General features: G+C 37.4%; 1 protein-coding gene across 4 annotated transcripts in view; it reads right to left on the reverse strand.

The window, feature by feature from the left end:
- trmt9b (tRNA methyltransferase 9B) overlaps positions 1-2,966 on the reverse strand; it is a 29,035-nt gene extending 26,069 nt beyond the window's left edge. For 3 of the 4 annotated variants that reach the window (XM_087282455.1, XM_087282456.1, XM_087282454.1), the window contains exon 1: positions 2,812-2,966. The gene's annotated coding sequence lies outside the window, so the exon portion shown is untranslated. 4 annotated transcript variants of the gene reach the window in all.
- Positions 2,967-13,410: the final 10,444 nt, after the last annotated feature.

Consider the following 13,410-nt stretch of genomic DNA (forward strand, 5'->3'; position numbering starts at 1 on the left):
AAGGTCCCAGGGTTGATAGTGCATGACAAAGCACAAACCAAGCATGAAGACAAAGGAATTGTCTGTAGACCTCAGAGAAAAGATTGTCTCAAGGCACAAGGCTGGGGAAGGTTACAGAAAAAATTCTGCTGCTCTGAAAATTCCAATGAGCACAGTGGCCTCCATCATCCATAAGTAGTAAATGTTTGGAACCACAAATGCAATGTACAGAGACATCCTGAATGAAAACCTGTTTTAGAGTCCTCTTGACCTCAGACTGGGGAGACAATGTGTCAGCAGGACAATGACCCAAAGCACACCACCAAAATATCAATGGAGTGGCTTCACAACAACTCTGTGAATGTCCCTGAGTGGACCAGACAGAGCCCAGACCTAAATACTATTGAACATCTCCGGAAAACTTTCTGAAAATGGCTGGACACCGTCGCTTCGCATCCAACCTGATAGAGCTTAAGAGGTACTGCAAAGAAAAAGGGGCAAAAATTCCCAAAGACAGATGTGTCAAGCTTGTGGCATCATATTCAAAAAGACTTAAGGCTCTAATTGCTGCCAAATGTGCATCAACAAAGTATTGAGCAAAGGCTGTGAATACTTCTATACATGCAACAATTTCAACAAATCTTTTTTTTTTTTTACATTGTCATTATGGGGTTTTGAGTATAGAATTGAGGAAATAAATGAGTTTAATCCATTCTGGAATGAGGCTGTAACATAAAAACTGTGAAAAAAATGTAAGCACTATGAATACTTTCCAGATGCACTGAATGTATTAGTTCGATTAAAAGCCTTTACCTTTTCATTGGAAGGCTAGTATTTAAAAGTGTATGTCGTTTCACATTTCGTACAGACAGACAAATTGCATGTTGCTGGAATCTTGTGTATTGTAAGGACATGATGTTACGGGTCATGGAAATTCAGCGTTCTTTAGTCACTGAAATCAGGGAATTTGATATTTGGCTTAAAGTGGAAACCCTGCTTCTGTGAATTTTTCCTAGCCCTACCATTTAGAGCATTACAGTTCCTCAATCTCCCTTCAGACCCCAGTTTCGGCTCCGTTCCATTGAGAACTCGAGGGTCCCTCATTATGAGACTATTTTCAGATCACAACCACTGACAGAAGGATGGAGAGGAGCGTCAGGCCGTCATCACCTCACATAGCCCAGATTGCATCCGATTGTCCCTTCAATTCATTAAAATGCTCAACTCGACAGGCATTATGTAAGCAGCTGCAAGCGGGATGTAGTGAGAATACTGAACAGCGGCTTCTAAATTTAGAAACGAGCAATACCCGCCAGACCACTATTCTCCTACTGAGAAACAGCGGGTCTGGCTTGGCACTAATGGAAACATGGAAAGAGCGATAAAGAGTTTCATTGTTTAGTAATATATCCGTTGATAGATTTACAAGTGCTTTACTACTGATGCAATAGATTTAACTAATATAGCTCTGTTAAAGCCTTGAGACAAATCTGATGGCGTATTCCTAAGTTGATAGTAGTGTAGTATGCAGCAGTTGTATTGAGTATATGAAATATAATATTCTGTATGTACAGTGAAACCAATAAGTTATTACCAAATGGTAAAACTATAATATGGGAAATTACTTTGGTTATTCTGTTTAATAATGTTAAAACTGATGAACACCAATAATAAAAAAATAGCCAATACTATATTAATAATAATTGTCAATCATTTATGCAATATTTATATAAAGAAATATTTTGTATTAACATTATTTACAATTAAAATAAATTAGATGACATATTAAATGTGTGTGTGTGTATGTATGTGTGTGTGTGTGTGTGTGTGTGTGTGTGTGTGTGTGTGTGTATAATGTCTTTACATTTGCATAATAAATATAACAAGAGCAAAAATGATTAATTAATAAAAAATAACAAATACAGTGTACATCAGTTTATTAATTTGTTGTCACTATATGTTATAGCTGCACATAAGCAACATAAAATAATAATAATATATAATTATAAACAAAATTTTAATAATTCTAATAATTCTGACTTCAACATTATATAATAAATGACATTTTAAAAAGATATTTATATTTTACTCCCCAACAAGTCACACCAATCGATCTAAAGCAATGGCTTTGCAAATAGAGCTATTTAAGTCATCAGGTTGAAATTGTATTTATTTTGGAATAAATATTGCAGAGAAAAAAATATCGTAAGGTAAAAAAAAATTCTATGCAGCTTGAGATAGATAGATAGATAGATAGATAGATAGATAGATAGATAGATAGATAGATAGATAGATAGATAGATAGATAGATAGATGTCATTGAAGTTAGCTCTAATTTATTTTAAATGCTTACAAAATTAGTATTATAATAATATAATAAACAAAGTATACAGATTTTAAATTCATGATTTAAAACATTATCGTTGTTATGAATATGCTGCTGTATCTTGTTCAGCAAACACTACATGAGCAACATTTATGTGCACAGTGTACATTGCATTTGCTATTATCTCAATTAAGTAACAAGAAATACTAATTTTTTTTTACTCATGCATGTTTTTCGCAGCATTGGTACATCATCATGCTGATGAATCTGTGTCTCTGTAAAGTTTCAAACGCCAACAGCAAGAGCTTCTTCAGAGATGTAACCTTCATCAATTTAACATGCATCTGGCGTCAACAGTCTCTTCACGCGCAAACTAACGTTACACAGGACCGTCATTCAGCGTGATGGGGGACAAATCATTGTACATGTACCAGCTGAAAGTTTGAGCCCGCGTTAATGTGCAGCACAGAAATCAGCACCGATTACATCCTCTGAATCAAACCTACCTTTCCTCTTTTCAAGGCTGCAGTCGCGCAGACATCAAACACGACACGTCCTTCTTTCTTCATTTCGCGACATTGTATTACCATGTAGGAGAAAGTCAGCGATAAAACATCGACACCACTCACTAATTGTGTCTGTGTGTGTAACCGGCCGGCTCAGTGTGCACACTGGGGAAGTGCTAATAAATACATGCTCACTACACTCGACCCCTATGTCTGGAGAGATGTTTGATTCGTGAACAAGCGGTTCTTTAAATGATTCGTAAGAACCGAAACGCAAATGATTCGTGCCTGGATAATGTAAAAAAAAATCGTATTTTATTGATGTATATTCCGAGTATACTTGTTTGTGAATTATAATCTAAAGAAAACAATATAATGGATGAATGACTTTAGGTTTTAAAGGGATGTAGCTCATTCAAAAATGAAATATCTATATTAATTTAGGCTACTCGAGAATCGAATCATTCAAAAGAACCGCTTGTTCGCGAATTTAACCCATTGGTGCACTACATGGGTCTAAAGTGACCCGAAGTTTATTTATCTATTTTATATCTTGTGCATCAAAGGGTTCATTTAATTTGTAAGATCTCACTTTACTTGTTTAAACCCCATTTAGCTTTATTATGTTGAACACAAAAGCAGATTATGAAGAAAGATGAACACTTGGCTGTAATCATTACTTTTGTCCCATATTAACGTTATGGATGTAAATAACCTACAGGTTTTGAGCTTTAATTCGTTAAAGTAAATACTTTTGTGGTCAACAGAATAAAGAAAATTCTATAAAAATAGAATATAGAAATTCTATTCTAATTTTCAGAATAAAATGAATTACCTATTAAAGTAACCACTGAGGGAAAGTACTTAGTTTTCATTTCATTTACATTTACAAACTGTCCCATTAAAGCCAACTTTTAAAAAACATTGTGTACTTGTGTACTTCAACTGGCGCACAACAACAATAAAAAACAAGCTAATTACAAGACCAAACTCGGAAAACTGAAATAAACAGAACATTTACCTGTAAATTTCACTACACACCACAATTTGATAAATTAAACGAATCATTTCAACAAACTGTCCGAAGGAATCGACTCGCTAAATGAATCGGATATATCTATGTAACTAGTAGACGGATGAGTGAATTTAATGGGAATGCAGAGGAACACAGAACTGAGTGTGCGGCGTAACGTCCGCCGCTCTGATTGGACGGAACAATCACGTGACCGCAACATAATAAACACACACACTGTTGACACATGGCAAACGATTGAGGCTAAGGGCTAAGCATGATTTCCATTTACTTAAGGATGATTCAGACTTTTACTACAACGTGTTAAGCGAGCCAAAAGAGCAACGTGTAAATAATTATCTAACAACAAAAATATCCCACAGTGATTTTTTCATAATAAGACAAGAGCTGTAAAAGATATTTAACGACAGAAAGTCTGATAATTAGTTTATCTTTATAAGGGCAATATTTACAAGCTAACCTTATAAATGTTGTTCTTTTTTACATTAAATATTGAAATATAACATTCAGGCAATAAACTGTTATTAAAAACAAAGTTTTTAATCTGCTTTAAAACGACAGAATTTATCCGCTCACAACAACCACAAAACACCAGTGTTTACAGCGGTGACTAACATAAACATCTCTGATTGGCAACTGCATTCATACACTCAACAGAAATGTGTGTGATTATTGCTTATTACAATTATGCTAAATGATCTGATAAACCTTTCACAAATATAAATGTATAAAAACCAACATCCATAGTTTAGTTGTGCATATATATTATTTCTATACCAACACTTTACTAGGTACACCTTACTAGTAGGCTACTTGGTTGGCCCCCTTTTACCTTCAGAACTGGCTTAAAAGAGTGTATCATGTGTGTATATGTATGGAGTGTATAATGTTTGCATATGCATCAAGTATAGAGGGTATCGTGTGTGTATATGTATAGTATGTATGTAGTGTATCATGCTTTTCATTGTTCAGATTCAGTAGCTCAGTGGTTATGTGAGTCCCAGATTCTATCCCAGACCCTCACAAAAGTGTATTGTGTGCATTTGTATGAAGTGTATCGTGTGCATGTGTATATGTATAGTGATAGTGTATCATGCCTTTTGTTGCTCGGATTTATTAACTTCCAGTAGCTCAGTGGTTACGTGTATCACATCTCACGCCAGAGACCCTGACAGAAGTGTATCGTGTGTGGTATGGAATGTACAATGTGTGCATATGTATAAAGTATATCATGTGTGCATATGTATGGAGTCTATCATGCATGCACAAGTATAGAATGTATCATGTGTGTATATGTGTGGAGTGTATCATTTGTATAGTATGTATCATGTGTGTATATGTATAGTATGTATGGGGTGTCTATGTGTTTCGTGTATTTGTATGGAGTGTATCACGTGAGTCACCTCTCCCGCCAGAGTCCCTGACAGAAGTGTATAGTATGTATCATACATGCATATGTATCATGTGTGCATATGTATCATATATATTTATATATTTATATATATAAATATATATTTATATATTTATATATATATTTATACAACAGTTCTGTCTGGTTCTCAAACCGGTTTTTCTGATAGCCGTGATATATTTAAGTAATATCAGCACCGGTACAGCCTCTTTAGGCTTTGTGTATAACTCCGCCCACATACAGCCAGCAAAAAGCAGATCTAAAGTTTAAACAGATCTAAAGTTTAAACGATGCTTGCTCGGCTGTTTAACTGTCAGCTTATGATTTGAATCCGGAAGAAAGTAGTTCCTCATACAAAAGAGTTTTTTTTTTGTTTTTATATATACACAATTATGCCGTCAATCTGTTGTATAAACACAATATCACACTCGTAGCAGTGCGATATGGCTGTATATCGGCACTGGTGGCTGTGGCCTCGTGCCAACACACGCATATATATATATATATATATATATATATATATATATATATATATATATATATATATATATAGAGAGAGAGAGAGAGAGAGAGAGAGAGAGAGAGAGAGAGTATATGTATAGAGTATCATGTGTGCATATGTATCATGTGTATGTATGTGTCTGGACGGTATCGTGTGTGTATATGTATGTATGCTTGTTTTTCGCTGTTTGGTCATATCAACCTCCAGTAGCTAATTGGTTACGTGTTTCACCTCTCACACCAGAGACCCGGGTTCTATCCCAGACCCTGACAGAAGTGTATCGTATTACGTGTATAGAGTATTATGTGTGTGTATAGACGAATTACCAAACTACGTCACATTGGTTCCCTGTTGCATAAGCAAACGTCATGTTGTGCAGTATGATGTCAAATTTGACAATATAACTTATTTCTAGACAACTCTGTACCACAACGGATGTCATTCCCTCCCGGTAAATGCTAGCCTCACGATTTTTTTTTTCTTCCGACCTTGCTGCGCGCAAATCCTGAATGTTAACAAATGTGTGCCTTTCATTGTTTGGCTTCATCAACTCAGTGGTTACGCGAGTAACCTCTCACGCCAGAGACCTGGGTCCTATCCCTGACGGGAGTGTATCATGTGTGTATATGAATAGTATGGAGTGTATCATATGTGTATATGTATAGAGCAGGGGTCACAAGCAGGCACTACCTGGTGCCCACAGGCACTAAGTATGACATAAGTTGCCCACGGACTTGTTTTTAAAATAGCTCACCATAGCGCCACTTACTAGTAAGCTGCATCTAATATTTTTTGTAGCCATTCTTTGTAAATCACATTGGTGTACATTTGGAAATGACAGTTTTATATATATATATATATATATATATATATATATATATATATATATATATATATATATATATATAATCTGTCATTTTGTCATATATAATAGTTATACACACACAAAACCCTCAAAAAAGTCCCGAAAAACCCTTTTGTATGAGGAACTACTTTCTTCCACCTTGGATTCAAATCATAAGCTGACAGTGAAACAGCTGAGCTAGTATCTTTTAAACTTTAGATCTGTAGTGTCTGCTTTTTGCTGGTTGTATGTGGGCGGAGTAATACACAAAGGGTAAAGAGGCTTTACAGGTGCTGATATTACTTAAATATATCACGGCTATCAGCCAATCAGTTTTAAGAACTAGACAGATCTGTTGTATAAATGTAAATATTTCATATCTGCTGGTCCCCAGAGCAATGGTTGTGGGTGCAGTAAAGAGCAGGAGATCATTTGAAAACAGAAGAAAACAAATCGTTTTCACAATGAACTGGTTTTGCACTTGATCTGGCGACAGCAAAGCGACACAATGTTGAGAGACATTTCAGAACGTGTCGCGCGAGCTAACATTACCATGCCAGCACCAGGCAGTGCACTACAAGTGGAAAAAGTCCAGAAGGTTTTTAAAAACAGCAGTGTTTTTTCACAAGACCGGTGAAACTCACCCAAAAAGCAACTGAAGCCTCATCCAGAGCTGCACATTTTTTTTTCTTGTTTTGATTTATAGAAATAGTGTTGCAATTGTTGCATTGATATTTCTGTTTCCTACCTTGTTAAATTATTGTTGACAACTATTGTAAGAAATGTGTCATTTCTTACAATAGTTGTGTCAACTAATGTGTCATCACATAGATGAATATCATTAATTATTAATAATAAAATATAATTAAATATAAATTGAGCAAATGTGTTATTTGAGAAGTGTGCATCAAACTGATAGCCCTTCACATTAATCAGCACTCAAGAAGTAGCTCTCAGTTTTAAAAATGTTGGTGACCCCTGCTTTAGTTGAACCAAAAGGCTACACATATTAACCTTTCTATTACTAAACATTTTCTGATTAGTTTATTAAAAAAGGTTAAATTAGCAAAAACATTTCTTGTCATGAACTGTTGTCATATATATTTTACAGTGCTGCAATGATCGTTATTTTACAGTTGCCAAATAAATAAATAGATAAATGAGCGTTCCACTAACATTGTTTGTCTTTTTAAAATAGCCAAACCAGGACCAAATATGTACACGATAGAAACATTACACGTTTACTGGGTAAAACAGCTCTAATAAGACCACTGGCGGTGCAAATGGCAGTTAAGAGGCTTTGCTTACAGCAACACTGAATTGTTTATCTTATTTGTGCATTTCGCAGTTATAGCTGGCAGTAAGTGAGTTTTTACATAGTGTGGGTGTAAATACATGCAAATTACTGCTCTGCACAAAGCTGGTATAATAGTACATAACAGCTACATGTTGTTCAGTAAATCAAGTCTGATAGATTCCAGTTTTAAAGTCACAGCTGGTCAGCAGATGGTGGACTCAATTGCTTTTTCTGCTCGTTTTTAAGCAAACACTCTCAAAACAATAGGAAGAAAAACTGAGATCACTTTTCTCTGTTTCTCTGGATTTACTGGACTTTTGGGGCATGGGTTAGGATGAAATGTGCAATTTTGCTTTAATCTATGAAGGTCTGACAGCGTTTACGTTTTGTATAAAGCATTTCAATGTGGTCATGTCATTGGCCCATGAACATTTCCTGCTTACTATTTAATGAGCCACAGCCATGTCACCCAGCAGCCAAAGACCGGTTACTCACTGAAGCTAAGCAGGGCTGAGCCTAGTCAGTACCTGGATGGGAGACCACTAGGGAACACTAGGTTGCTGTTGGAAGTGGTGTTAGTGAGGCCAGCAGGGGGCGCTCAACCTGTGGTCTGTGTGAGTCCTAATGCCCCAGTAAAAGTGAAGGGGACACTACAGTGTCAGTGGGCGCCGTCTTTCGGATGAGACGTTAAACCGAGGTCCTGACTCTCTGTGGTCATTAAAAATCCCATGGCACTTCTCGTGAAAGAGCAGGGGTGTAACCCCGGTGTCCTGGCCAAAGTCCCTCTATCGGCCCTTACGATCATGGCCTCCTAATCATCCCCTTCCACCGAATTGGCTCTATCACTGTCTCTCCACTCCACCAATAGCTGGTGTGTGGTGAGCGCACTGACGCCGTTGTCCTGTGGCAGCCGTCGCATCATCCAAGTGGATGCTGCACACTGGTGGTGGTGAGGAGAGACCCCCCTCATGATTGTGAAGCGCTTTGGGTATATGGCCATACACAATAAATGCGCTATATAAATACAAATTACATTACATTACATTACTATTTCATGACTTTAACAAGAGGCAATTCAATCATAACTTAATGTTAAAAGAGCTTTCATTACATTAGTAATCAATATGTGGCTCTTTTTGGATTCTCGGAAGCTACACATATTTAAAACAGGAAATACATTGTTTTTGTTTACAAACCCTTTAAAATTGTCTATTTAAAAAAAATAGTTGTTAGAATAACCTATTTTGAGTGAACAATCTTTATTTCTTTATTGGTCTAAATCTTTATCGGTGGATTATTCCATCAAATATTGATTTCTTAACAAATTATAAGTTAAAACATCAGTATTTTTGTTGTAAAAATAAAACAATAAGTATAAACATGTTTTATGAAGCTCTAAATAATTTTTAAATATATATTTTAAGATTTTTATTTTACAGACTGTCTATTTTAAAGTAAATAGTTCACAGAAAAAAAATAATAATTTACTCAAACATGACTAAAATGAAAATAGTTATTTACAGCAATTAAACAGATTATGAAGGAAAGATATGAACTCTGATAAACCTAATTATTTTTCCAATTCAAGAGTTTTAAAGCACAATATTCAGTAGTTCCTATTAGAGTTTTTCCTTCTAGAGAAAGTCTTTCATTTGCTGGAATAAAAGAAATTGTTTGTTTTTAATGTCAACTTTAGCACCCTTAAAAAAATAATTTCCCCTGATTGGCTACAGAAGAAATCTCTGTTATCCAATGACTTTCCTAAAGAACCTAACTTGCTAACCTAATTAAGCCTTTAAATAATTGCACTTTAAGCTGAAGACCAGTATCCTCCAAAATAAATAATACAATTTTATATACAGTCATCATGACAAAGACAAAAGTAATTCAGGCATGTTATTTATCCAGCGGAGAAATTAAAATGGTCGTGCCCGACTGAGTCTGGTTCCCTCAAGGTTTTTTTTTTCTTCACTCCCATCAGGTGAAGTTTTTTTTCCCTCTCCGCTGTTGCCACTGGCCCGCATGGTTCAGGATTGGTAGAGCTACGCATCGATGAATTTGCTCTTCAGTGTTTGAACTCTCAGTAATGATTAAATCACACTGAACTGAGCTAAACTGAACTGAACTTAAACACTAAAAAACTGAACTACACTGTTCCAGTTACTATGGCCATTTATGTGAAGCTGCTTTGACACAATCTACATTGTAAAAGCGCTATACAAATAAAGCTGAATTGAATTGATCAGCCGAGGACAAAAAAAGTAAGACAAGACCCCCCACCCCCCCCAAAAAAAAAACAAAAAAAAAAACTGTTTGTGTGTACCTCACTGCGACACACCACCGCTAGATAGCGCCACTAACTCTGTTAGTTCTCGTGTCCAAAGAATATAATTTCCACTGAAATTTAGTCAACAATTTCACGTGATAAATACTAGTCAACAATTCCAACTTTAAAAATATTAAGTCCAGTTGAATTGAGCAGCCTAATACGCTGTAACATTCCACCCTGAAAAATATATCATGCATTGCTAAAAAGAGTTAATCACTTTCACTTTATTTCAGCGTAGTCCTTGCTTTTTAGGTCCGGTTCGGGGACCACAGGATTTCACAGAAGATGTTGTTCTGTTGGCGTCATCGAACATGGACCTTCAGCATGCACTGGGGCGGTTTTCTGCCGAGTGTGACTCATCTGGGATGCGAATTAGCACCTCCAAGTTCGAGGCCATAGAGCTCCTTTGGAAAAAGGTGGTTTGCCATCTCCTGGTTGGAGGAAAATCCTTACCCCAGTTGGAGGAGTTTAAGTATCTTGGAGTTTTGTTCACGAGTGAGGGAAGGATGGAGCATGAGATTGACAGGCGGATTGGTGCAGCGGCAGTAATGCAGTCGATGGAGCGGTCCGTTGTGGTAAAGGAGCTGAGCCGACAGCCAAAGCTTTTGAATTACTGGTTAGTCTACGGTACTACTCTCACCTATGAGCTTTGGGTCATGAAGAAAAGGAAAAGATCTCGGATACAAGCGGTCGAAATAAGTTTCCTTTGAAAAGTGGCAGGGCTCTTGTAGATAGGGTGAGGAGCTCTGACACTCAGGAGGAGCGAAGAGTAGAGCCGCTGCTCCTCCACATTGAGAGAAGTCAGCTGAGGTTGCTCAGACATCTGTTTCAGATGCCTCCTGGACGCCTATCTAGGGAGGGGATCCAGGAATGTCCCATCGGGAGGGGGCCTCTGGGAAGACCCAGGATACACAGGAAGAACAATGTCTCTCGGCTGACCTAGGAACGCCTCAGGATGTCTAGGGAGAGGGAAGTCTGGGGTTTTCTCCTAAGACTGCTGCCCCTGCGACCCGCCCCCGGAAAAGAGGCAGAAAATTTATTTATTATTATCTAAACAATTACAGGTATAACATTTCAGGAGCTAGGCTGTAGCACTGAATAAATGAAAACATCAGTACAGATGACTTGCAGAAAATAATAACAAATCTGCGTCCTGGCTTTATTTATAATGTACAGAGCGCACGTGGTCGTGACATGCAAAAGCGCGGAAAAAGTGCACAGCCACACACGCATTCAAAGCAATTTTATAATCTCTAGCGTGTAATCAGCGGCTTCGTCATGCGCTCACATTATAGGACTACACAATATCATTATACCTGAATAACATCCAGAACAAAGCAGTTAATGCTCCTTCTTGTGCACAATGATGAACAATATAGGCGCAAAACATCAATCAGGTCTTCTACTTTGATGAAGATATATCTCACCGAGACCCTCCCCCCTCCTCACAAAAAAAACAAAAAACTTCGGATTTACCCAAATTACAGGAGTCGCCACATTGAGCTCGGAAAAATACAGAAATCCATATTTATACAGAAGAATCACATCCCTGGTAATCAGTTATTTATAAACTAATTTCGAGAGGGTCACATGCTAATGATTGACCACAGCTGGTCCCGCATAAGCTAACACATGATAAATAACCAGACTTTCTTTCCTCAGTCATTGGTCTTGAAGAATCCACTCTTCTTCGAACTCCTCCTCCCTTTTTCATCAGTAGGGCGGCACAATGGCCCAGTTGTTAGCACTGTGCTTCACACCAAGAATGTCACTGGTTCAAGTCCTTGCCAGGCCTGTCGACGTTTCTATGCAGAGTTTGTAGGTTCTTCCGGTGCACGAGTGGGTTTTCTCCGAGGTTCCCTCGTTTCCTCCCACAGTCCAAACACATGCAACATAAGTGAACTGACCAAACCAAAATGGCACCATAGATGAGCTTTTCATCAGCAGTATATCTCTTCATAGCAATCCCTAATTTGTCATTAGCCTTAAATAAGCAGGGGAGTTCGAGACCTACCTGATCTCAAACTCCCATCTTGCCCTGCAAACATAAAGGAGCCATGGGCTTGAGGATCTTATGAGCTCTCCTGAACTTGAAAATATGATTGGCAGATTCATAGAAATGCTGGATTAAGATCGTCTCGGGGTTCAAAGCAAGATAGCGATGTTTTTTAATTAATTGTGCAGCTCTAACCTGCACACGTCATCATGATCTCTTGCTTCATATGAGATTAGACGATCAGACTGCTGTAGTTATTCCAGTTGTGCTATTTTTGGTATTTACCTTCAGGAAATCACTGAAGGCATATATTATGTTATCATAACGATCTAATGTGGCAATTACATCGTAACTGTACTGTGCATTTACATGGTGAAATATTCATTTATATAAACACACAAAAAACAACATTAACATTATAGCAGCCACTAGACATTACTGATAGGGTATTTGAGTGTCATCGAGTGTCAGAATATTGTAGCCTTGCTATATGTATATTTTATTTTATTTTTCCAATCTGGTCTTACCTGGTCAGGCTGGAAAATGACCAGTATTGGCTGGGCTCCCAGCCAGTCAAGTTGGTTTTAGCTGGCCATCTCCCAGCCTGAGCAGCTAAGACCAGCCTGAAAATGGCTGGAAACCAGCCTGGAAGTGGCCCAAACCCCTCTAAAACCAGCCTGGTTGACCAGCTAAAAGCTGGTTGTTTCAGTAGGGACATGAGTTATGATTATGAATTATAGAAAGTAAAATTTATTGTTTTTTTTTTTTAAAGCATGTTGGTAAAACATGGTAATAATGACAAAAAAATACTAATTTGTGGATCTCCTTACTTCCGAGTGCTGCGATCCTGCTGTTATGGCTTTTAGCCCTATTTTTTTTTTTAGCCCTTGATTTCGAGTGTGGTTCTGAAAAATCTTTGTTCGAAGAGTTATCTACCCCTTCCCCATTGCCCTACGCCTTCAAGCTAAAGAGAAATGGAACACCCCTCCCACTTCACAGGAACACAGAAAACGAAGGGTGTGGGTAAGGGTAAGTGCTAAGAGGTAGAATTGGGATTGGGCTTTTATAATCAGTGTAAACTTGAGTGTAAAAAAAATCAGTTTATCAATGGTTGTTTATCTTTTAGAAACCAACACCTTAAAATCCCCTTAACACAATCACACTCCTATAAACAACTCCACAAGCTA

This window comes from Danio rerio, chromosome 15 (assembly GCF_052040795.2).
Source record: "Danio rerio strain M-AB ecotype USA chromosome 15, GRCz13ab, whole genome shotgun sequence".
Lineage (NCBI taxonomy): Eukaryota > Metazoa > Chordata > Actinopteri > Cypriniformes > Danionidae > Danio > Danio rerio.